Source organism: Balaenoptera borealis (genome assembly GCF_965194805.1).
Source record: "Balaenoptera borealis genome assembly, chromosome: 5".
Taxonomy (NCBI): Eukaryota; Metazoa; Chordata; class Mammalia; order Artiodactyla; family Balaenopteridae; genus Balaenoptera; species Balaenoptera borealis.
Window position 1 is genome coordinate 79,355,406 of NC_138862.1, and position 26,859 is coordinate 79,382,264.

Consider the following 26,859-nt stretch of genomic DNA (forward strand, 5'->3'; position numbering starts at 1 on the left):
CCTGGCGGGCCATTTACTGGGACGACACTCCTCTCCTGAGATACCAGGGGAAGTGTGCTGGTCAAGGGAGGGCCCCTGGCTTCTGAAGACGAGGTTGCAAAAGAAACAGGGGAGTCACCTTTTTTGCAGGTCATTTTAGGATTCAGGTGAAATTTTAGGGAGCCTTTGGGATCACTTAGTCCACTCTTGTTTTTTCAGAAAAGAAGAAATCTCAACTGTATCTTCCTTTTACAGTTTAAAAAGATACGTTCAATTCCATCAGTGCAATAGATCCTGCAACAGCCCTGCTCTGCCTCTTCTGCACAGGTTAATCTACCGCTTTTCTGCTTCGGTTTCCCACCTGTACAATGGCGATCACGAGCATATCTGCCTCACAAGGGCTAAAGGACGCCACACCTGGAAAGCACTTATAATGTAACAGTTTCTGGTATATAGGAATCATTATTATTATTATTAATTATTGCAAACTTTGTGGTAGTCATCAATGCTACTTTCCAATATTTCCAACTCTACTTTCTGGCACCCTTATGGCTAGATGGAGCCATATGAAGAGTTTTGGCTGACAAGCTGTGAGTAAAGTCCACATGTGTTACTTATAGGCCAGAGCATGCAATTGCCAGGTAAAGACCCTCAGAGGTCTTTTACTCTGGGATGGGGGCCAGCAGTGTTTGAGATGGTGGCTATTCCATCAGCCTGCAAAGAAGTTCTGACCCACAATGAACAAGTAACAGAAGCAAAAAATAAGCTTTTGTTTTAAGGACTAAGATCTGGAGAATATTTGTTAGCACAGCATTGCCTGAACTATCCTGACATACTTCTTACTATGGTTTACAAAATGCTTTCACTTCTATTATTCAACTTAACTCTCATAATCAAGAGAAAAGGGCAGTATGTAGGTATTTAGAAGATGTGACTTTCAGCCCAAGTTAGTGCAGTATCCACTGAATGAATGTAGGCAAGTCTTACTGATATAGCTGCAAGTCAAGTTCTCTAGACTTTGGGTAAATCCAAGGTATTCTTTCAACACACTTGGCTCACAATCAAAGGCCTTAGGACTGTTAACTTTGACAATGTACCTACCCATATTAATCTCAACCCAAATACTAATTACAACTGCTAGCATTTTCTGAGTGCTTACTACAAGGTCCCATCAAAAAAGGTGTCACTAATTATAAAATGCACCAGTAGTTACTGCACCACTAGAAACAAAAATACTGTGACTTAAATTACGACAGTGTTTTATTATTAGAATTGTTGTTATATGTTATCGAAAGAAATGTTTTAAAATTATTTAGACAGTTTTTAAAAAATCATGTCACTCCATTGCATGTATACAAAAATATATAACACATGTGAAACAAATTGAAGCATTCCAAAAGCTTCTTCATATTCAGAGTTCAACCCTTTGAATCACTTTTCAACGGAAAATCATGGAAGCTTTATGCGTTTTCCCGAAATACTGTTCACTGGGCGATCCATAACAATGATAAAAGAGGGTTCCATTATGACCCGCAGGATTTTCTTCCAAACAAGTGTTGATGCGCATTTGCAACAATGACAACTATGTCATTGTTAATTATTCACCAACAGTAATTAGTCAGCAATGGTTCAGGATGTGAATATGGGTTTTAGAATTGACAAAATATAAGTATGTGAGAGACACAGTGCTTTACTGATCTAGGTATAGTGGTGTTTTACTCCTCATAACAGCTGCATGAAGTGGGCACTGTATTATTATAGCCATTTTGCAATCAGGAACTGAGAGGCATGGAGATACTACATTGCCTGCTGAACTTCACACAGCTAGTAAGTGGAGGATTCAGAGTTTTGCATCTAAGGTAGCTGCCATCTTTCGAGTAACTACTCTTAGCCACTATGTGGTACAGCTTCTCATTACAGAAATCAGATCAGCACTTTTTTTGGGGGGGGGATGGGGTGGAGAGTGGAGGCACAAGAATTACAAACTCAAAGTAAGTGCTCACTTGTCTCTTAAAGTTTACACATTGGTCTGTTTTGTTTAAAGTGCTGTGCTCTAGAGCCCGTGAGCCACAACTACTGAGCCCGCGTGCCACAACTACTGAAGCCGCAAGCGCCTCGAGCCCGTGCTCCGCAACAAGAGAAGCCACCGCAATGAGAAGCCCGCACACCGCAACGAAGAACAGCCCCCGCTCACCTCAACTAGAGAAAGCTCGCACACAGCCCAACGCAGCCAGAAAGAAAGAAAGAAGAAAGAAAGAAAGAAAGAAAGCCAAAGAAAAACTGACCCTTGTATTACTGCCAACTTTTTTTTATATACTAAATGGACAATTTAGCAGATGTCCTGGCCTCCTTTTGGTTATCTTCAAAGAATTATTGAAAACAATCTGCATGCAGACCTATCTTTTTATAATATTGGGATGTATGTGCAGTGAACACAGATATATAACATCTATACCTACACAGACATACACGCTGTAGCTCTTAAAACACATTTTCATCGCATTTAGTTTTATTAGTGTCTATGTTTCTACATGGATATTATCTTTGGATAGGCAAAGCAATCACCACTGTTGGATATTTGAAGACCAAATGTGTGCTTGATCCTTACAGAGCATGAAATTAGACTTAGTCTATGCCCAGAGGGGGCAATCTTACTGAACAAGTATAACAGTTGATTTTTTTTCAGCAGTTCTTTGTCTCTTCTCCTTTAAAAAGGACAGTTAGCACAACAGAACAATGACTTAGGAGGTACGATACAAAGCTTTGAGTGTAGCTCTTTATATACTTATCAAATGAGTATTATAATTTGCTATAATTCTTCCTCCTGATTACATACAGTAGCTATTTCATTCTCTAAATAATATCTTATACTTTTTGTTTTTTTAGAAGTTGGTTAAATTGCTTAGGAGGAGAATATTAGGCTCAGTTTCTTTGAAGGGTAATACAGTGGGAGTGACTGTATAATTATCTCTACCGGGCTCTCACCCTCTATACAATGTTGTCTACTATATCTACTGCTTTCCTGTTGGGAACTCCAGTTAATCCTAACTAACTAGCACACAGGAAAATGAGGCAAGAGGATTTTATTTTTAACTTGGGACTGAGAAAATAAGAAAAAGAAATGCTAAGATTGATGAAATCTGGTGCATTTGCAATTTTTATTTTAAGCCATTTTAGATATATGAGCTACCAAGTAGGTACAGTAATTCAGGCCGAACAGTTACTTATGTAGCAGCATCCTATCCAGTACTCTCTGCCTGAGACCAACTGTCCTTTAAGCTCCTGCACAGCTGGGCTATTTTACGTCTGGCAATTACTACTCTATTCTGGATGGGGAGTTTTATTTTATTTAACATTGATGTGGATTTTATCCTCAAAATGCCAAGCAGTCCAAATGCTTCATACATACGAGATTTTTATAAACAATTCAATGGCTTTCAGCAGGAAGAAGTTTAACACAAGTCCTTCAATAAATACATGGAGATTTCTAGACGAATTCCATTCCCCAATGTTGTTCAATGATGTGTCTATTTCTGTGTCAGCATCTCCAAAAGACAAATGAACTCAAGTGTGGAGCCTGGAGCAGTCTTACTCATGTGCATATGACTAATGACTGACACAGGGCTGGCACTTTTACACTTCTCTGCCCTAAATTAAGAACAGAGAACATTATTTTCATGCAGATGTTAGAAATTAGAAGTTCAAACTATGTTACACTCCTGAGTTACTGAGTAAGCCTATCAGATTGCTACTATTCAAAACAAACTGTCACTAAAGTGAAATCACGTTCATTTAAAGACTGATGACCACTAAAGCAGATTGGAGGTTACATAGGGTTAGAGGTGAGAACAGAGACTGACTACAAACTGGTATGAGATTTCTTTTCAGGATGGAAGAAAAGTTCTAAAATTAGATCGGGGTAATGGTTGCAAAATCATTGAATCATTGAGTTGTAAAAAAGACAAAATAAACAAACAAACAAACAAAAACTGCCCCCAAATTCCTCCTCACCAACACAATTACTGTTAGTATTTTTGATTATGCATTCAGTTGTCAATTCTTATAATTAGGCTTAGTAGCTAGACTGTTTTTGGCTCAAACACCAGCTCTTCCACTTACTAGTTCCAGGTTTCAACTCTCTAGGCCATGATCTCCTCGTCTGTAAAATAGGGGGAAATGATAGGCTGCCTCATTGGGCTTTTGTAAGGATCAAGTGAATTAATACATGGAAGTGACACAGTACATTTTCAATGAATGTTGGTTAACATTTCCATATCTCTTATTTAATTATAATTTCCTAATATTAGAAATTATTGAACATTGGTGCAAAGGGTAATTGAATTTTATATAAAATGTTAACTAGAAAAACAATAGAGATGACATACTCCTAAGTTTCATTTACAACCCTGGGCTCCTCCGATTCAAGTATAGCCAGAGTTATCTTAGAAGATTAGCAGCATACTTCTGATTTCTTTTCTCAAATCTTCAATGTTCTAGTCTTCTCTCAAACTGTGGTCCCTACCCTCCACCCCCAGCTGCCTACAGGATGAAGAGCACAATGTACAAATTCATTGCACTGCACAGAATCCATCTATAAGCTGCCCTTCAACCCTCACCAATGTACTATTTTGGCTTTGTTCTTTCTCTGTTTCACTTACCTCATCTTCCAAGCCCTTCAAATTCCTTACCCGGCTGAAAACACCATTGTTTTACACACATTTATTTCTACAATTGTAGTTCCTTCTGCCTGGACTAACTGTAGACTGCCTCAACAACCTCCTAGACATCCTTTGTGACTCAACTCAAATGTCACATCCTCTAGCTGACCTCATCCTCCTTTGTGACCTCCTAGTAAGACATACTGTTTCTGTGAAGGCACACATTGATGGACTCTCTGACCTTCAGACCCAGCAGAAACTGTCCTTCCCACACCGTCCCCCATGCTCTAACTCTACTGAACTGCCATGGGTTACCTATGTCTCACCTCTGTGCGGTGGCACGTTTCTTTCCTCCTCCCTAAAAATTCTCCCTTCTCTTTTGTCTCCAGTCATCAACCTAGCAAACTCTTTACAGGCTTCTCAGATTCTGTTTAGAGATGACAACCTCTCAGAAACCTCCCCAGTTCTCCCAAGAGTGGGTTTTCTTTGTCTCTCTGATGTATTCCCCAAGTACCCTTTGCTGACACCAAATGTTGGTCTTTAACACTATACTGAAGAGTCTATTAAACAGACCCACAGACATAGAAAACTTATGGTTACCGAAGGGGAAAAGGGGGTGGGGAGGAATAAATTAGGGTTTGGGATTAACACATACACACTACTATATATAAAATTGATAACCAATAAGCACAGGGAACTATACTCAATATTCTGTAATAACCTATAAGGGGAAAGAATCTGAAAAAAATAGATATATATATGTATGTATAACTGAATCACTTTGCTGTACACCTGAAACTAACAAACACTGTAGACGAACTATACTTCAATAAAAAAAATAAAATAAAACAAAAGATTCTGTTGATGGACATTTTGTGAGAGGCTAGGTTTTGTAGAACTACTGTCAGTCTCTCTAACCTCAGCACCTAAACAGTCCCTGGTACATAGCAGATGCTCATAAAATACTTGTTGAGTAAATATATAATCACCTCCTTTAAAAATAATTTGAGTCGATGAATTGTATGGTAAGTAAATAATATATCCAAAAAATCTGTTGTAAAAAAACTCTGAGTTACCAATCTATGATTTTCACTATAGTTTAACTTCTCAGTTGCTGGACAGAGGTCTTATATGCTTGCATCCTTATTGCAGAGCCTGGTACCTATAAGATGCTCAATTATATTTAATTTAATGATTTAATAAAAATGAAAATGTTAGCTAGATTCTAAGCTACTGAACCACTTTCTACAAATGCCCAATTTATATGATGTTTCTCAGTAAGTAAATTAATAGTGATATCACAAATCATACAGCTAGAAAACTCATTTATTTCAACATCCACATTTTATAAATAAGGAATCAGGTGAAATGAAAGAAGCAAATTACCCAAGATCACGTGGATAGGATCCCAAAAGAATGCTTCCTCCAAAATCACTATCATTAATGGTGTCTGACTTAGAAAGATGCATGTCACTGTTGAAGTCAGATTGAGAGTTATGAGTGTATACTATGCAAGGACCTAATACTGGTGCTAAAAGCTGTTTTTAGAAATAATAGATCACCAATTTTTATATATGATCAGATTAAACAGGTGCTGATAATCATGAAAAGAGGAATAAATAAACTCTTCACGGCCTAGGTCTTTCATTTACCAGTTGTGTGTCTTGGCTTGACATGAGTCATTATTTGATGGTCTATTTCAAGACAGAATTGATATTTCTAAACAGCTGATACCAAGAGAGGCAATACCAAAGAACCACAGAAGTGGGGAAAAAAAAAATCACTAATGATTTCTTTTATAGAACAATTCCATACACTGTGAAAAGTTACCACTTACAGATTTGTAGTATCAGAAACTTCCACTTGGAAGAGTGTAGGCTTTTAAAAACTCTCCAAAGAAAAAAAAGAACAAAAACCTCCAAAACTGACACCTAGGCGTACGTATGTTTGGCAACTAGATATCACTAGCACTGTACAACCTTAGAAAACTAACTAGGGAAAATCATTTCATAGCTTGTTCTTCAGTGTACTCATCTAGAAAAGAGGATAAAACAATCCACGTGCTTATATCCCTCTCTAGAATATAAGAACTTCCCTAAAGCACTGAAAAAAATATAAGCTTATAAGGTATGGTAAAGAATACCCAAATCCTTTGCTCCTGAGAGACAAAACTCAGCATCTGCTATAAAGCCTAAAATCACAGCCACCTTAGGACTGTAGGCATCTATCCCCGCTGGTCCACCTGACCCATTCCACGCCCTTAAAAGATTCAAGCTCATTTCTGTCTCAGGCACGTGCATTGTTCTGCAAGTGCAAGTTCTCAACTTGACATTGAGTTGTCACTTCAGAAGTCAACTCCTCAGAGAAGCATTGCCTGACCTTCTCAGCAAGCATCCTTCCAGACACTCCAATCTGTACTTTTTTTCCTGTTTCACCATCTAAATTTGTTTACTGACTCGTTGTTTATGTCTTACTTTCCTCTCGCCTCTCTTCAGCATTTAAGATCAGAGAAAAAAAAAACCTCATCTGCCTTAGTTATCTCTCATCCTCAGCACCCAGAGTTTATACTATGTAGTAAGACTCTATAAAGGTGAGATAAATGTAGCATAAATAAAACAACCTAAGTTCACGGCCTAGGTCTTTCACTTACCAGTTGTTTGATCTCTGGCAAATATTCCTGGCTCTGTTTATTAAAATAAAGATCAGGAATCATAAGTATATCTGCCTCATGGTGTAGAAGTCAATGAGTTTAGGTACAAATGTCCTACAAACCACAAATATGGCATTCAGACAATGATAACAGTATCGCCCTGGAAGACCTATTATGGGCCAGGCTCTGTTCTAATAAGCACTTTACACATGCAATATGATGCGTTTGATAGTAAGATGCATTATTATTTTTTTTTTACTGGTAAGAAAGAAATAACTGGTATCTATTAATCTGCAAAACAATGAAATCTTATCAAATCAATCAGAGTGTGCATATCAATCTCAAAGAAATTAAACCATGGGGAAAAAAAGGTGCTTCATAAAATGGAAGGAATATAATTTTATACATTTAATGCTTTAACAATCCTGTAAGTCCTATTATCATCCACATTTTCCAGATGTGAAAACCGAGGCACAGAGAGGTTAAGTAGCTTGTTGAAGGTTACACAGTGTGTTTCACTGATGATAAGACAAGAAGAAGGACTCGTGAAACTCTGTGGCTTCAGCTCTCCATAAAATATCAGGAAATATCGGGCTTCCCTGGTGGCGCAGTGGTTGAGAGTCTGCCTGCTAATGCAGGGGACACGGGTTCGAACCCTGGTCTGGGAGGATCCCACATGCCGCGGAGCAACTAGGCCCGTGAGCCACAACTACTGAGCCTGCGCGTCTGGAGCCTGTGCTCCGCAACAAGAGAGGCCGCGATAGTGAGAGGCCCGCGCACCGCGATGAAGAGTGGCCCCCGCTTGCCGCAACTAGAGAAAGCCCTCGCACAGAAACGAAGTCCCAACACAGCCAAAAAAAAAAAAAAAAAAAAAAAAAAGTCAAGAAATATTTGCTTTTTTTAATGATATAATTCAACCAGGAAATTTTGCTCACCAAAGTGTAGGGTGTACAAAATTCTAACAATTCTCATGGCAAAGTATTATGAAAATAAAAGTAGAGAGATACCAGTTTTAAATACTGAACTTCGCTTTCTTAATTTGCATCCTCTTTGCATTTATATAACTCAATTCTTACCACACCAATTTGCACTCATTTAGATTTTGCTTTTAAGTTTTCTTAATCCTTTCATTTATCTGTTTTCTGTATTCGTAAAGATATGGGCAGCTATTCTGGAGATGATAGTCTATTTGGGTTTAGATCTAATTTCTGCCCTTCTCCACTCTCCACGCTTTTTGCTCTGAGCTTAGTAGGCATTAAATAAATGTTGCTGACTAATTAAAAGCAAAAAAGAGATCTGATTTGGGATATTAAAAAAAAAAACAACACAACTCAAGCATATATTATTGTGAGCTTCCCAAATATGATTAGTGGCAATATTAGTGTAATTTACGTAAAGAGAGATCATGGCTTTTTGAACTAAACAGAAAAATCCAGGGGTGTGGTATGTATGGAGTCGGGGTTGGGGGGAGTCAAAAGCAACACATACAACACTTCAGAGATGTGACTGTAATATTACCAAGACTTGATCATTGTTCTTAGTCTGATCATAGTTGAGATTAAAAAAAAAATCTCAGTTATTTGGTGAGGTTATAAAAATAGCTAATGAAGCTAACATATGAAATATGACCCAGATTTTAAAGAGCATGGTCCCCATCAATGCTCATTTTGAAAACAACATTCTTTTATATATAAAATCCCTCAAAGTACAGAAAAGTTGCTTGCCGAGTCCTGCTCCCACATACGAAAAGTCAAGACGTGATATTCAAAATCACCTGTGAAATTCTAACATACATATTAGGAAAAGCAGACAAGGTGTAAGCCCTTTCATATTGCCTTATGATAGTAAGGGAAGATGAGAAAGAAACACAGTTGTTAACTTCTGCAATTGTTCGTCATCAAAGATCTTGGCTAGTTGAAAAGTTACCGAGAATATAAAATTAAACCTTATTAACCCATTTTTCTACCATATGAAAAGTTCTATTAACTACACTGTAAAAGCTTCCTTGCTCATACACAGGTTAAGAACTAGAGCCTGTTCCAAAGTCATTTTGTCTCTAAATCCTAAATGACAGTACACAATCGCCCATCCACACCATCTGTTAGTGGCAGGTAGAGATGATTTGCATATTCTGGTAAAGAGCTTTATCCACATTTGCAAAACTTTGAGAGTTTGTGAGTAAAGGAACTTATACGCATTTTCCAATAATACATGTTACTAAGAATAACCTTGAGGTATAGTAAAAGTCCCTTTTGAGTCATCAAATATTGAATGCTTTCAATTATTTTAGTATCAAATATATCTTATTCTATTTGGTTCTTTAATTCTTTCCCCACAATCCATAAGACACACAATATGCACCTGACAACATATTTATGAACAAATTAAAATTCTATTCAGCATCAAAAAAAAAAAAAAAAACTGCTAGAAATTTTAGCTTTGAATGGACAGAAATGGAATGAAACCTTTTGGAAGTTGTCAAAGCTGTGATGCTATCTCACAATTGTTTTCTAAAGGGCTCATTGCTGTGCTAATTGCCTTTATCAGAAATCTGTAAAGTATATGTGTATGTATTGCTAATTCATCCCTCTTAATGAATATTGGCACTTTGAAGAAAGGTTTACTTGGACAGGAACTTACTTGCCCTATACTCACAGGTGTATACTCATAGGTGTGTTTGTATATGAAGAGGCCTCTGTGAGGAACTGGACATTTCACATGATGGAATTAGCAATGTGAAAGTATCAAGGGAGCCAGTTTCTTCTGCAAGGATTTTACCGTTTGAGCTTTGACTAAACTTCTTTGGCTGTTAGTTTTACATTCTGTAAAAAGGCAAATACAAAAAGTTGTTCTTGAATACCTTAAAGAGTCACTAAGATGTGAACGTTACTTGAAATATAAATCTTTAGTAATGACAGTAATTTCCTTTATTAATCATGCTCTTATGGGAAATTTTCCATTTTAGATGCTAACTAAATTTCACCGAGACTGCACATCAGAAACGTAAGGATTCTTTTTCATGCCTGGATCAGCCAAAATGACTATTTTACAAACTCACTTGAAAATCTCTGAAAGTAGGCACAGCTGATTGCAGATAAGGGAAGGAGGCTCTGATGTGATACTGCCATTGGAGGCAAGCCCAAATGAGCTTTTGCATAAGTTGTAACATTAGGAAGAATCATGTAGTCTACACTGACTTTCAGCAAACCTAATACAGCGATTGTGCTACCCAACAGTTTTGAAACCACAGTGAAAACTAAGTACTCATGGAACCTGGACCAGGAGCCCAAGGCAGAGGCAAGAGGAAAATGAGAGGAGCAGATATCTAAGTTACAGAACTTGTTAACTTGCAAGCATCAGGGAGAAAGCCCACCTCAGATAGTCAGTTCACCCTGACTCATAATTCCTCCCTCTTTCTTACCCCACTGGACACTCAAGTCCACTCAGCAGTACCCACCACCCAGCTACATTCCAGACCTCACTTCCACCTCTCGCCACACTTCCTGCAGAATAGGTGCCCCTTTAATCCTCTTTGCCTTAGCCATCTGGAGTCTCTTTGCCTTTACAAGACATCAAATCACTCCACCTTCATCCAACCCCTCAACACCCCATTTGGAACTGTCATCAATAAATGAAGGGGGAAAGTTCATTCCATACTTGAGTTTTCCACAAGAAGGGACCTTCCGTGAAGAAACAGTCCTATCGTCAGTCTATGCCCCACTCAACCTCCTGACAAGGAGCAATGACTTAACCTTGTAACTTTGAGGAAAGGAACAAGGCAGGTACGGTTCAGTCCCTTTCCGAGCTCCACTCAGAATCTGCTGCCGGCAAATCATGTTTTTCTCTACTTCTTCAGACTCAAAATTGTTTAGGGGAAGGGGGAAGGGTGTGGAAGACAGCTTCACTTCAGGAGGAGCCTGCAGGTGACACGTGCTGACCACTATCAAAGGGCCACCTGTCTATTCAGAGGTAAAACAGTAGTAATTTCCTTGGACCTAAAGGTAATGGCAGTCATCCAAGGTACTTTTATCTGTCATAAGGCTGACATTTTAGTCTCCAACTATCTGATTCCTCTATTTCTCAATGGCTGCTGAACATGGGTAGAAAGGAGGGTACTATTTATTGTATTCCCTGAAGTCACACAATTAATACTCAATTAGCCTTGTTCCCTTGTTTTTCATCCAACATTTCGGCTAACCTTTAACTCACAGTCACCTACAATGTCTCCTCCCTCCCTTCTTCCCTTCCTCCCTCCCTCCCTTCCTTCCTTCCTTCCTTCCTTTCATTTTATTTTATTTTTGGTAGCTGTCTGGGATTGTGCAGATTCTTGAGAAGGGCAAGAAATAGTGCAGACCTCATCATTAGATTTCAAGTGGGTCTCAGTGCTACACCACAACCTTTTCATGGATCTCTTTATTAAACATCCCCCAAAGGGTCCATCTAAATGTCCTTGGCCTCACACACTCCCTTGCCCTCTTTCCACACATAACTTCCCTCCCTACTTTGGAGAAGAGTAAGGCTCTATTAGCATAAATGTTCTCCCCTAGTCAGTCACTTCTCATCAACCTATCTTTGTTTCCATAGATGTACTTGTCTCTCTCTGCAGGAACAGAGGAAAAAAACACCCAATCTCCTTGCTAAGCAAATCCTTCCCATCGTGTTCTTGATTCCAGCCCCTCCTGCCTCCTCTAGAACCCAGTTCCCTCATTCCCTCCCTTGTCCACACTCATTAGTATCTTCCATGGCTCCCACTCCATGGGTGCATTTCCAAGGGAATACAGGTCTCACTTTTACTTGGGGGCAGAGGATTGTGGGCACCTAGCCTTAGTCCTCCCCTTCTCTTAAGCTAGCTTTTTCCTTTTTCACAGTAAACTTCTTGAAAAGATGGGTAAACTGAAGCTTAGAAATGAGAGCTAAACTACAAGAAGCTCCAATGCTTGTTGGAGTAACGTAAGAACCAGAATCTAAGTCTTCCGAATGTTTCTGGAGCATGTGGACTTGAATGCTGCATCTTCAAAACCTTCCAAATGGCTGAGTTAAAACCTCACCATGATAGAGGAGGGCATAAAATGTTGAGTCTCTACCACAGCCACAGCTCTGTTTAAGGTGAGAGCCTCAAAAAGTTGTTGGTTTGTTTTTTAAATAAATCCACTACCACATCTTTGTAAACAGGTAATTCTGAGTTTGGCCCACAACTAACTGGATCAGAGATTGAACCAAAACCAGCTCCATGAGATGTGTTGGAGGAAGACGTGTTTCCCAATTTGTACTGGACAGGAACCAGCTAAAATAATGGATCCCATTGCTTCGAGTGCAAGGCACACAGAGAAAGAACAGCGGGTAGCAGAAATAGAACGGGGCAAAAGCAAGAGATATACAGAATGGTATGGAGAAGCCCTAAGGCAGGAGAGGGTGTTATAGAGTGAACATCACGGTGTCCAGAAGAAGACTAAACAGAATCATCGACAGGAGCATCAGTAGGAAACGGAAAGAAAAACTGAGTGAAGCTAAGTGCTAGGAATGGAGACCCACTGGTTAAGGAAACATGGGGTGTTTACTTGGAGGGGATGACAAAATCAGCTACTGTTGTGTCCTCAGTGATCTTCCAAGTTTCCATGGGGCTTGGTTGTCTGGCTGCTGACATGGTTTTTGGACTTCTTTCCTTCTCTTTGTATCCTATCCACAAATCCCCACCATCTAATGTCATCTGAGGTAGCTTTAAGCACATCTGGGATTCCTGCAACCGAAAAGGACCTAAGGACAACAAACCTGAAAAATAATTTCTTTATTTTAAAAGAACTTAGGCAAACAGGATTCTGACCTATACTGGTAATTATGGTTTTAAAAATAACTAAAGCCTTTTAACAATGAAAAAGAAAATAGAAGGACGGGGGAAAGGGAGTTTATTTTGTGTCTCTGCTTGTCACCCATTATTCGTGATTTGGGAAATATCTGCGAGCAGGCTCTCCTGCAATCTATAAACTGCACAAGAGCTCTCTTCTCTTCCATACCCACATTTTCAGACTTTAACCCCTATTAATTACCTCCAGTACAAAGCAGCAAGAAGATGTGGAAAGAGACAGGAGGGTTTGGAACGTAGAATTGACTCTCTGGACACTCATATAATATAACTGGTAGACAAAGTTAAATCATATTTTTTTCAAGCCTGATTATGCAAAACTCTTGTTTCTTAACAAAGAATAGATTCATGGTAGTTTTGAGCACATGGCACCATTTGCATTTTTAATTCTGATAGATATTTTCATTGCATTAAGTAACTTCTTCTAGCCGAATGAAGAATGCGGCTGTCTTAAGTAAACAAAATAGTCACAAGAATACCCTACTCTTCTTCCATGGTGGGTGCCACCTGTATCCAAGCCACAGAGCCATGGAAAATAACCTCCCCAACATTTACTCTCCTGGCCACAAGACTCTGTTTAGAGAAGTGTCTAGATTGTTCCGAAAAACACATCCTTGAACAACTAAGTGGAAGGTCAGGTCGATAACACGGGCTAATATGAGGATTCTAACATTTGGGATGGTGGCCGAAACTGACTTTTGATAAACCTGGAAATTCCAAGCTATTCCAATTCCAGACATTTAATTATGGATTCACACAAAAACAAAGATACCATGCAAGGAAGCTCATCTTAATATGACTTATAATAAAGAAGAGCTGAAGCCCATCCTGAATGCCTATCGGTGCAGAAGAGGTACATGATGCTGCATTCAAACTATGGAGCACTGAATGGGTGTTAAAAACAATATGGCACATCCCTGTTTATTGACATGAAAAGGTCTGGAGGAAAAGAACAAAGTAGAGACAAGAGATAATATCATTCTACTTATGTTTAAAATAAATGCTACCTATACAGCCATAGCCATGTACTGAATATATTAATGTACTGGTAAAAAACTGGGAAGATGTACAAACGGACTATAGTGATTACTTCATGAAAAAAAGTATGAAGTTAGTGTGGGTAGAGAAGAAATAAATAGAGTGGTTAGTAAGGGATGACTTTGAAGTGCTATTCTACATACTTCTGATTGTTGGGATAGTGTCATGAGAGTTTATCCACATACTCCATTCATACATATGTTTCAATAAAGTTAAGGAAAAGGATACCTCCAAGGTACTGCACACATATTTGACTGATGGGCCAGTACAGAAAAGTGGAGGAATCACTGGATTCAAAATCAAAATCAAGGGACTTCCCTGGAGGTCCAGTGGTTTAGACTCCTCGCTTTCAATGCAGGGCATAAGTTCCATCCCTGGTCAGGGAACTGAGATCCCACATGCCGTGCGGCCAAAAAAAAAAAAAAAGGAATCAAAATCAAAATCAACAGGACCACTTTAGAAGTATGCATTTGGGGCAATTCATTCAACCTGTGTGTATTAAGTGGACAGTAGTTTCTGGCCAGGCAAATTCACAGAGTTGATGTCAGGATAGGATGAGAAATGAACACAAGGCCACCCTATAAGCTGCTAAGCGCTCTATAAATCTCAACTACTACTAGTAGTGTTTGCATTATTTGACCTCTCCAATTTCCCCAGAGAGAAATTGACAAGTTTGTGATAATAGATAATTTATTTTAAACTCCTCTGTTTGAGCCACATCGTTTTATCTCCTCTGTCTCCTCTCACTAAGGTCTGAAATGAAAACAAACATCAAATGAGGCCATAGGATTCTATTTTATCTGTCACATACTGCTGTCATTAAACACACTTGAGATGAGTGGGTTTAGTGCATATAAAACTGCTTCTTTCCCAAGCTCAACAAACACGAAGTGGGGAGAAAAGGAAGTTTGCACTTGAATCGCGCTTAGAAGCGCTACACTTCAAGGAGATCCATCTGGCAGGCTGACACAGTAATAAGTTCTTTTAATTGTCAGGTCAGGCAGATTACAGATCCAGGCTGTCAATTCTTTCATTGCAGTTTTATTTTGTTACTGGTAGCTCATTTAAAAAAAAAAATTCTCCCAGTGATTTAACATAAGAAAAACCACCTACTTTCTCTCTTTCCTAGGATTTTAGGCAGGCAGCAATTCAGTGCAACAAGCATTTCCTACCAAGTACCAACTATGCTGGAACCATGCTTGGTGCTGGATATTCAAGAAAGAATATATACAAAATTCTGTCCCACAAGAAGTCACTACCAACAGGGAAGATAAACTCTTACAATCCCAAATGACAATCATATGGCTCAAAGATGCTGGTATACCTGATTTTCTCCATTGTTGTAAAGGAGTTACTTCTCAGATGTACACAACTACTTAATCTTGACAGTTTATCCGCTTGCTGAAGTAAAAAGAGCAACAGTCAGGAGACCCTTAAAAGAGGTGTGTATGTGCATATGCGTGTGTGTACGTGTGAGCATGCCTGCAGTACACACTGTGGAGATGCCCCAAACTCAGGCCAAACTGCCCTTTCTCACAACCTTATCTCTAGCTGCTCACCTCCACGCATATAGATCCTCAGTGACGCCTCATTCTTAATAGAACCTGCACTTTCAAACTGTCCTATCATTACTCATAATTTCCTCTTTTGGATGTCTCCCTCCTCCAAACTTCCATTATACCTTAATTATATTTCTCATAGAATGCACTCAATACATAGCTGTAAAGCCTCCTAATGTTACATGCAACAAGCATTTCCCTGCAAAATGCAAACAATGACAGATAGTATTCCAGTAAGTTACAAAGGAGAAAAACTTGCTGAAGAATTTACCAATCATTAGAGTTGAAAAGAACCTTAGAAAAGATTTAGTTCAATGCTTTATAAAAGATAAATGAGATGTTCAGATAAGTGAAATGATTTTTCCGAAGTCAAATAATTAGTGGAAGAGGAGGGTTTGGAATCTGCTCTTGTGACCTTTAGCCCAGTGCTCTTTCTACACCATACTGTTTGTTCCCTTACATTTTTGAGTAATGACAGGGACGTGTACTGACAAGCACAGTGGATTATTAACCATGGGATGGCATTCCATTAAAGAGAGGGGAGAAAAATCAAGGGTGCTTATTAAAATAAGTGTGCTTTCTTTTACCGTGACTGCCTCTCGAGTCTCGAGTTAATACTCAAGGCGAGGTGCATTCAGCTACCGAGTGCACCGCTCTTGCCCATCACAACGAAGAAATGTGCTTTACTGAGAATTCTGCAGAAGCCAAGGTAACAGTGAATTTCTTGAGCTTAACAAGGAATTTAAATTTAGGAATGTATTGGAAAAGGAGGGAAATGTAGATCCTATAAGCTTCAGAAAATGTTTGAAAGTTTCGATTTATACTCATGTTAGAAAAGACAGATTTGCTTAGGGTCTAATAAGCACACAGACACCCTAACTCAGGTTGGGGGTCACGTTTACATTCAGAACAAAGGCCGGGACATTGGTCTGGGAGAAGAAGGATGCTGCCTGAAATCTAGGTTACGCAGCACTTACTATAGGACTCCTGGGCAAATCATTTTGTCTCTCAGCCTGTTTCCTCATGTCTAAAACGTGGATAAGAATCCCCATCTCCAAGAGTTATCGTGACACCTCAATCCTAAAGAATAAATAAAAATACTTTGTAAACTCTAAGATATCAGAGGAAAGCACTGCATTATCATTATCAGGAAGGAAGACCAGCCCTTGAAGGGCCTGTAGATTAGCCAGGCTGAGAAATGTTACCTAGTGCCTATTTCAGGGGTAACAGTGGGAACATAGAAACTTTGAATCCTAAGAAAGGAAGGGAACACAGGAGGGGATGGCCCTCGATACTTCAATATCTAATAAACAAAAGCATAAATAATCTATGCAGTTCTCGGGAGACCTTAAGGGATAGGACTGTCATTTAAATATGCAGAAGGAAATGGGTTGGCATAGTTCAAACACTAGGTGAATCTGAGAGTTACGATTGGAGTCCAGGTCTGGTGGACCCCACACTACATTATGGAGACTGAAACAACAGAAGCCTAAGAAACACACAAGGAAACTGACATCACAGTGCTGAAAAGATCTGCTGGGGAGTGATCTGAGGCCTCACTAAATTGTATGGGATCCTGAGCGGTGGTTGCCTGCCATTTTTCCTAACTTATCAGAGCAGTGGAAGACCCCTTGGGGATAGAGTAGCAGAGAGAAAAAGCAGGTGAAGCAACAGAGACCACGGGCCATCTGGAGGAGGGGAGGCAAACCTGCACATACTATGGGTCATGGGATGGACCCATGCATGAATAGAATGCTTTCTATGCATTCTTTCTCATAATTCTAGCCACGTCAAAAAGTAAATGTAACCAACCATTCCTCTCTTACCAATGAGGAAATTAGGATCTAGGGAACTTCAACACCTTCCAGCACTCACAGAGCTGCTGAGTGGTAGAAGAGAATCCAGGTCCAGGATTATCAGAGTGAGACCAGGAGCTCTTTGTGCTTTGCCAGATGGACGGCTCCAGCCCTGTCCCAGCCCAGCAGGCAGAAGTGCCTGAGATGCTGGAAGGAGGAGGTCAGGAGAGCTGCTGTGTAGACAGCTGGCATTCAAAGGAGAAAGTGGTTTGGGGAACAGTGTTACATTCACATTTTCTGAAGTGAGTTTATGCGAGGTAAGTGTTTTTATTTTCTCTGATGGGAAACTGGGCAATTCTGGGTACCTTTTTCAAAGGAAAAATATTTCTCTTTGTGGCACTGCTGTGGTTAAAGAATAATAAAATATGCAAAACTATAAATATAACTGGTATGAGTCAGGAGCCAGAATGACTTGGACAAAGAGGCTAGCAGGAAGCTTTGTTTTCCAGTTTTGAGCGAAATAGTTGATTCTGTGAACATAGAGATTCAAGAATGAAAACAACACATGATGATTGGTTTTCCTTACTAGAGACAGTAGTACTACATATGGCAGCTCAGGCTTCCTATAAGTGGAGCTCTTATTATACCATCATCCTTAACTCACAAAAATCAAATTGTATTACTCCCTTATAATGTTCTTTCTCGCTTGGTGCATATTTCACTTATCATTTTACACTCTAATGAGATACTGAATAGGTTACATTACATATACATCTGATAGAATATTTAGGACTCAATTTTCACCATCACTGAACAGCTTTATGCAATTCATATATTCAAAAATGTGTGAATAATCAAGTACTTGGGATCATGATGGTGGGCCAATTAAGAGCCGAAGGTTGGGTCATATGTCATCAGAATGAATTACTCCTCAATCGCAACCTAGAATTCCAGGTGGAGGAAGTGCTGGAAATTAACTACTTCCGCTCCCTCATGTGACATCTGGAGAGACTAAGGCCCAGAAGGGGCAGGGACATGTTAGGGTCACACAGCTAGACAGGAGCCCAGGCAGAGCGGTGCACTGGAACACAGATATTTTGTTTCCTTATGTCTGTGGAGATCTGTCTCCCACTGGAGACAAGAAGTCAAGCTCTTTGTTGTAACGGTAACTCTTCTTTTTCCTGTGAGTTCAGAATAGGACAAAGGCATCTCTGCTCTGAGAAAAGCAGAGTCCTATGCCCATCACTAGACAGAAAGTTAATCAAATGTAATCCGAGTGGCCCACTATCCTTTAGATCATCACATTCATTTGTGACCTTTGGGGAACCTGTAGTTTTATTTTACTTGTATTTAGAACTGTGACCTTTGGGGAACCTGTAGTTTTATTTTGCTTGTATTTAGAACTGTAAGTGGGAGGTAAAAATGGCAAAAACAACTATGGCCTCGCAGTCCTGGAAACTCTATTCGCTGAGTTGTTTTAAAAAGTGTTGAAGCAGCCGCATAGCACGGGGAGATCAGCTCGGTGCTTTGGGCCCACCTAGAGGGGTGGGATAGGGAGGGTGGGAGGGAGACGCAAGAGGGAAGAGATATGGGGATATGTGTATATGTATAGCTGATTCACTTTGTTATAAAGCAGAAACTAACACGCCATTGTAAAGCAATTATACTCCAATAAAGATGTTAAAAAAAAAAAGTGTTGAAGGTTTAATTCCCACCCCCCGACCCTTTGTCTTCATTGGTTCAGCAAACATCCACTGAGAGACTAACCCATACCAAGTATTTTTGTTAATTTTACTGATTGTTTTATTCCATTTACGGGTCATTTACTATGTGACAGATACTGTGCTAAGTGTTTATCTCATTCAATCCTCCCAATAACCCTATGAGGTGGATAATACCATTTCCTCCCTTTAAAAAGAAGCACATCGTGATGAAGAGTGGCCCCCGCTTGCCGCAACTAGAGAAAAGCACTCACACAGAAACGAAGACCCAACACAGTCAAAAATAAACTAAAAAAAATTTTAAAAAAAGAAGCACAGACGAAGGTAAAATAAGTTGTACACACTTAAACAACCAGTAAATATGGAACGAGGATTGGACTCCAGGCAATGTAATTCGAGAGTCCTTGTATTTAACGATAATTTAGTGTGGGTTCCACCTGGACAAAGGAAATGTAAAACAAGCGTGAGCCAACAGCTCAGAAGAATGAGGAGAACTGCCTGTGTCAAGGTAGCACCCATCAAAGATTTAAATCCAGTGGCCCATTTTTAGACCTCATGGCATTTGATCCAACAGTGCAGATAACTTGCTCACTCACTCACCCCTGAAGCACCTTTGCCACTACATTTTTGGATGGCTCTGTCTCTTGCTTCTCCTCCCACCTCAACACCCCTGTTCATGACATCTCTAATGGTTCCTCTGTGTCTCCAAGAGACCTCAAAGTCGTGGCCTCACAGCTTAATCCATCATCTTAGATAATGTCACTCAGTGCCAAGATTTTAAATTCATATCTCCTGACTCCTAAATCTATATCAAGTCAACACTTTGCCCTTGAACCCCAGACTCAAATATATAATTGTCTACTCAACCACTACTTGGAAGGCTAACAGCTCAAATTTAACATATCGGAAAGCAAATCCCTGATCACCTTTTCTTCTCAAAACAAAACAAACAAAAAACAAACCACAAAACTAATGATCTTGTGTCCTCCTGACATCTCTCTATATCGCATGTCCATCCTTCTCATTGCTCAGGCTTAAAACCTAGCGGTCATTCTTGACTCTTCCTTTGCTCCTATATTCTACATCTAATCTGTCCACTAAACTGGTTGATGATACCATCAAAATACATCCAGAACCCCACTACTTCTTAGCACCTGCTCCATAGCTACCAACCAACTACCATTTCTAGCCCACATTCAATTCTCCACAAAGCTGCCAGAGTGATCTTTAATGTAAGTCTGATCACATGACTCCAAATGGTCCCCATCTCGCTCAGAGTAAGAGTCAAAGTCATTAGAACAGCCTACAAGGCCCTGTGTAACGGTCCCTGTCACCTCCCTGCCCTTATCTTTTCTCACTCTCCTTAAGATCACTCAGCTCCAGCTTCCCTTGACAACTTTACTCTTTCTCACACAAGCCAGGTGCCAGCCAGGCCCCTTCCCAGTGCTTCCACATGGGCACTTTCCTCTGTCTGGAACACGTTTCCCTCTGTCCTAAATACCTGCGTGGCACACTCCCTCACCTACCTGCCTTCTCTAAGCTTCTCTAACTGCCTTATGTAAAACAACCACAATTATCCCACTCCATCCAAGGCACTCTCTCTCCCCTTTTTGTCTTGCCTTATTTTTCTCTACAGCACTTAACTCCATTGGACTTAAATGTTTATTCGTTTATCTGCTTATGATGCCTCTCCCTAGGGGAAAAGTAACTGTTTGAGGAAATACACTTTGTTTTATGCATAGCTGCACCCTCAGCCTCTAGAAGAGACTTGTCACCCAACAAGTGTTCAGTACATATTTGAAATGATCCTGAATACATGGCTCCTCTTGTTACTCTTATAGGGGTTCTAGAAATAAGACTCAACTTGAAGAATCCAATAGCGTAAAAAGTAAGGCAGCAGTGTAAGCACTTCTAAAAGTGGCTTGTTGATTTAGAATCAAAGTAACATATTATATGTCACCATAGATTTGGACTGTGAGTCAGAGACTATTAAACTTGGGAGGCAGCTGTGCTGGACCAGAAAGAAAGTAACTGGGAGTCAGGTGATGATGGCTCCAGCCTTGGCAGTGCCACTGACCTACTGCATGACCTCAGACAAGCAGCTTCAGCCCTGTGGGCTCTCCTCGTTCATCCAAATAAAGAACAATTCACCTCAAATCTCGAACGTTTTGTAGTTTGGTATGAAATTCAACTACTACTTGTTCAACAGATACCCCTTCTGAGTTCGTGTAGAGAAGATCAGTTCACTGTTGTCAACTCTACTTGCAAGTTAGGAAAGAAGTCACATTTGAAATTGCATGCCTTCTCTGAAAAAATACATAATTAACATCTAAAGTGGAAGATAGAAGCTTCTTCCACTCCATGCACCAGAGTGGATGTTAGACATTATCAACTACAGCATAGAAGGAACAAGTAGTCAGGATGCTAAACTCTTCCGGATACACACACCTACACACATGTATGCACACACACTCATGCACATGAAATTCACACATGGGAAAACAACTTGCAGTTTTCCTTCAAATATGCTCATTTCCCATTCTTGATATGCAGTCTCACATAAGCATAAAATGCGTTTTCTCATAAGTAATAGAGATGACCTTTAAAAATACAACCCTCTCTTTATTCCCTAGCCTGCAATCTCATGAAGATCAAAGCCAGTTTGCTCTTCTGCATCAACATTTCTGCGATCAGATATAATGTGGGCACCCTGATTCTATCTGTGTTAAGGCATCATCTCACAAGTGAATCGCTTGCTAGACGATCAGGCATTGGACACGGCTCTGACACCATGTCCTTTGAGGTTGATTCCCCCTTGGTAGTATCACAAGCCAACATCCTGTTTAGCTGCTTTACTCTGCAAGACAACAGGGCAATTGGAACTGACTGAACAATAAATCTCAATTTCCCTGTTGCATCAGGAGAATCTTTCAATTTACTAGGCTCCTTCTATTCAGCAATTCCTCCTCAGGATTACGAATCATTCCTGAAAGAGTATACAAGTTAACTGCCCACTTTTACATTAAAGGCAGAGGGGAGCAGTGCCAATTCTTTCATTAGACTTCCTAGATCTGTTCCTTGGGGACCCAAGAGAAAGCTGGGGGTTGCTCCTGGGCTGGATATATGAAGAGGCCATCCACCTCCTCACTCAGGCTCTGTCAGCTCCGGGAAGCACGAGTTCTACTGTTCCGAGGAACAGGCATCTCTTTGTCCACCTAAGCACCCCTTGCTGCTACCAAGTTCCATTTTCCAAAATCTGAGACACCTTTGCCCGATGAAAGCCATCCTGAACTTTTCACCCAACAAGTCAGAGACCATGAATGGCATTCCTTCAGGCTCCAGAAAAACGAAGTAGGGAGAGAGGGTAGAAAAGAACATGGTACAAAGGAATGGGGAACGTAATACTATGCACAGGACACGAAATATGTCCCAGGATACTAAGTTCAAAAATAGACAATTTTCCCATAGAAATAAATGCAAAGGATTGTTGGGTACCACTGAACTTCTTACTTCAATAGCTTAACTTCATTATAGATTAAATATCCTTGTTCTAAAAAGAATTGACTAGCTCCCTGTTGCCATCAGGTTACTTTAGAGCTCTACATAAAGCACAAAACATGCTTCATGATCTGGCTACTTCAGCTCTTCTCATTTATATCCTCACTCTCTATACATTATTAACAATGTGTAATTATTTACATTCCCATAAAAAGACTATGGTTGACAGAATCATGGTTCCCCTGTAGATATCCACACTCTGATTTCCTGGAACCCGTGAAAGCATTACTTTGTTTGGCAAAAGAGACTTTGCAGGTGTGATTAAGATGAAAGATTCTGAAATGAAGAGATTATCCTGGATTATCCAGCTAGCCCTAATCTAATCACATGACTTCTTAAAAGCAGGGAAACTTTCTGAGCTGTGGTCAGAGGGAGACATAGCTATAGAAGAATGGTCAAAGAGGTGCAATGTTGCTGGCTTTGAAAGGAACTAGAATTTCCTTTTGAGAAAAACAGGCCACAAGCCAAGAAATACAGTGTCCTCTACAAGATGGAAAAGGCAAGGAAAGTGATTCTCCCCTAGAACCTCCAGAAAAGAATGCAGTTCTGCCAACACTTTCCTTTTAGCCAACGAGAGCTGTACTGGACCACTGAACTACAGACCTATAAGATAATAGAGAACTGTGTTGTTTTAAGTCACCAAGTTCATGATATTTTGTTACAGCAATAATAGAAAACTAATACATATACCAAGCTCATGTCCTCTTTCTGGCCTTTGCCCATAATGTTTCCTGAGCAGGTAATGGTGCTTACAGCATCCTCTACTTACTTCTCATAGAGTTTTCCAGATCATATTTAAATCAGAAACACATGACTATTCTCCCAACCCCAGTTCCCACTGGACTTCCCATAATTTGAGTTTATTCAGTGCTGGGCCCCTGGGACCTAGCACAGGATGCTATAGATCTACTGTAGAACCACTGCAGTTCTATTATAAATATGCACTGAATAAATAATTCTCAGTGGGAGATTAAGATTTAATAATTCAAGGAATTACGAAACGTCAGAGATCATAGTCACAACTTAGAAGTTAGAAAGTAAAGACTCTCATTTGATAGATGAGCAAATTGAAGCTCAGGGATGGGAAGTCCCCATGGATACAATGTAATTTTCTTTCAGTGAATCAGTGAATATTCAAACTATTTGCACAAGTTTTTCCACCTGACTTGCAAGGACCTTCAAGATGGAATCACATCTTTCTAATCTGAACTTTTACCATTCCTTCCTCCTTGCATCCTACTCCAAATGAAAAGCTAAACTGCTCAGGGTTTCTTGAAATTGCTTATGCTAGAGATCTCTGCTCCTAGAGCAGCATTACAACCAGTATCACTGAATGCTCACAGTTGATCTGTTAAATAAATAAAGGCCAGGCTCAAACATGATTTTTTTCAGCGTTGATTTTTTTCAACAATCTCCCTGGCAGAAAGTGACTCTTCAACAGCCACTGCCATCCCTCTCACCCCCCAACACCCATAAGCTGTATATTCTCCATTCATCTCTTATGGACCAAAGCTCCTCCTCTCTATTCTCTGTTACTGTATATGGAATAGTTTCCCTACTAAAAGGTAAGTTTCTAAAGGGAAGGTTTCTTTTTTACAGCCTGGTGACTAACATAGTATCTGTTCCATACATATCTGTTAGTTTGATGAGAGGCCAACATGTTTTTTAAATATTTGGAAATAGTAGATATTCTATAAACAGCTAGGTTTATTATTAAGTTTGATATTACTTCACTATGTAGAAACTTACACAATTCTTACTGAAAATATCCTATGATCCAGTTTCTTACTGTAGATACAACAAGCTCCCTAAGGATCATAAGGAGAAACTTTGCCAAAAGATCCATGGACACCAACTAATATTTGGAGACATATTTATTATGTCTTTCATTGATATCATCTCAGTTAACACACAACCCCGTGAGTTAAGAAGCACAGCTACATTGTCTCCATTCTAGAAATAAGGGATACTCATTCATACAACTTTTCTCACCATGATCTATGTTTCTTACCACCTCTAACCAGCAGCCTTTCCGGTCAACTCTCCAGTAACCTAAAGCCTGTAAGTGCAATGGACTAGCTGATCTGTGCTTTATAAAGGTCTCAATTACCAAAATTAAATGAGTGCTTAGGGCCTAGCCACTATGGTTAATACCCCAAAACCTGGTTTGTTTGTCTTATTTTTCAAAAACTGTTGCACTGCTAGTTTTTGTTTATTTGATTTCTTATTCTGCTTTATCTTGAGTTATACTTTTAAAACTTTGCACAAATCACTATTTATAACACAGAGGATTTTTTCAATTTAAAAAGTTGTGGAGAGTGTCAAATGGGGAGAAGGAGTTCTGTCAAGATTCTGATAAAGTAAGATTGCCTTTGAATTACCTTGGTCACATTAACACCACAACAACATCCCTTTTCTTTTACCATAGAAGTGCCTTGTCAATATACTATCAATACATCATCGGAGACCTACATGAAGTTCAGGAAAGCTTCATGACCAGTGTGCAAGTGATGATGTAAATACAGTGACAGAGGTCACAAACACTACTTTCCACAAAAGTAGCAATGAAAATTTAGCACTAATGTTTTAATGCACACCAACTTGAACCTCCATGTGTTCATCAACTTCCAAGGTAGGAGTGATGAACTAAAGAAAAGACAACTTGACTGGTAAGTATAAGTCCTATTTTACTAAATCCCCTATCTTCTAAATATTCTAAATACTCTGTAAATTTAAGGCAGTGATATGTCTCAGTGTTCTCAGTTATAGTAAAGTGCAACATATATGTGGCAGTGCTTTGGAAAAGATACTGCTGAATAAGCCTAAGATACTGGTTCTTGCAGGGAGTGGAACTGTACACAAAAGCTAAAAGCTGTGTCTTGGCTCTGAATATCCCTGCAATGAGGTAATAGTGAAGCCAGTCCAAGGGTTTGCTAGAATAAACAAGAGGCCACTGATGAGATCTGACATGGCTTCCCCCACCTCCCCACCCCCAGGCAAACAACTAGGCAACAAGGTCAATCGCAGAAGATGGTGTGAGAGGTAAGGGGACAAAAATAGCCATACCACAAATGCAGATAATTTTGCGTGTTTTCCAACAGATCTCTTACGGGACCATCTCAACAGAGCTTAATTACACCTCTATGTGGTTATACATTGAATTATTTTCCCATAATGTACCTGCCCAAAATCACCAGAAAGAGACAGAGAGAGTGATAAGGACCTAGATGTTCTGATTTCTAGTCCAGATCTATTCCTACCATAATAGGTCACCTCCCTGTCTGGAAAAGTTACTTGATATAAATCTCAATGTGCAAAGAATTCTGACTTATTTTTGAAGAGTCTTTCAAGTGGCCAAATCTTTTCTCAGTACTATCTCAGAGTACCATTGTGTAGTAGATAGAAGCATGGGCTTTGGAATCAGACAGCCACCGCTCTAATTCCTGCTTACACAGTCATGGGCTGTGTGACTCTGGAAAACTGACTTAAACCCCTCTCACACCTCAGGTTCCTCCTCTGTTCAACTGGGATACTACTAGTACCACCTCTTAAGTATAAACATGAAACAAGATGATGCACGCAAAACATTTAGCAGACTATGACTATTACGTCTTCAGACAGTAAAGATCACACTTCTAAGTAGTGCTCAGAATGTATGGGTATCTGTGTGTGCGTCTCTGTTATATGTGTAAGGTGTGTGCATATGCATGTAAGTGTAGAGGGGGGTGTGTTGCACATGTGTATGTCTGCGTGTGACTGTGTGTACATAACTCTATATGCACACGTATGCTGCATAAGCGTAGGTGTGTATATGATGTGTTTGTATAAATGTGTGAGTATGGGGATATAAGTGAATGTGCGTATGCTTGTGTGCATGTAGGGTTGGGGAAGCTAGGCAAGGGGTGAAGGAAAAATTAAAGAACTCAGGGTCAGGTAGATGGGAAGAAGCTAGTTTACAAATAAAAATAAAGGCCTTGACAGATAACACTTTAGAAATGCATATCCTGTGTCTGTTTAAAAAAAAAAAAAGCAGAAGGGCA

At 39.7% G+C, this 26,859-nt stretch overlaps 1 protein-coding gene and 2 long non-coding RNA genes across 12 annotated transcripts in view; 2 read left to right on the forward strand and 1 right to left on the reverse strand.

The window, feature by feature from the left end:
- The window catches only part of LOC309629397, a 35,230-nt gene extending 33,211 nt beyond the window's left edge, over positions 1 to 2,019 (forward strand). Inside the window, exon 3 of the long non-coding RNA XR_014245051.1 lies at positions 235 to 2,019. This is a non-coding gene — a long non-coding RNA (uncharacterized lncRNA). The remainder of the gene's footprint in view (positions 1 to 234) is intronic.
- Positions 1 to 26,859, reverse strand: part of LPP (LIM domain containing preferred translocation partner in lipoma) — a 694,560-nt gene that overhangs the window by 312,683 nt on the left and 355,018 nt on the right. The window lies entirely within an intron of this gene.
- LOC309629385 overlaps positions 4,639 to 26,859 on the forward strand; it is a 30,504-nt gene continuing 8,283 nt past the window's right edge. Inside the window, exons 1-2 of one of the 3 annotated variants that reach the window (XR_014245034.1) lie at positions 4,639 to 17,857; positions 25,248 to 25,488. This is a non-coding gene — a long non-coding RNA (uncharacterized lncRNA). Of the gene's footprint in view, positions 25,489 to 26,859 lie in introns of all 3 variants that reach the window. The other 2 variants (XR_014245035.1, XR_014245036.1) reach the window with 2 other exon arrangements.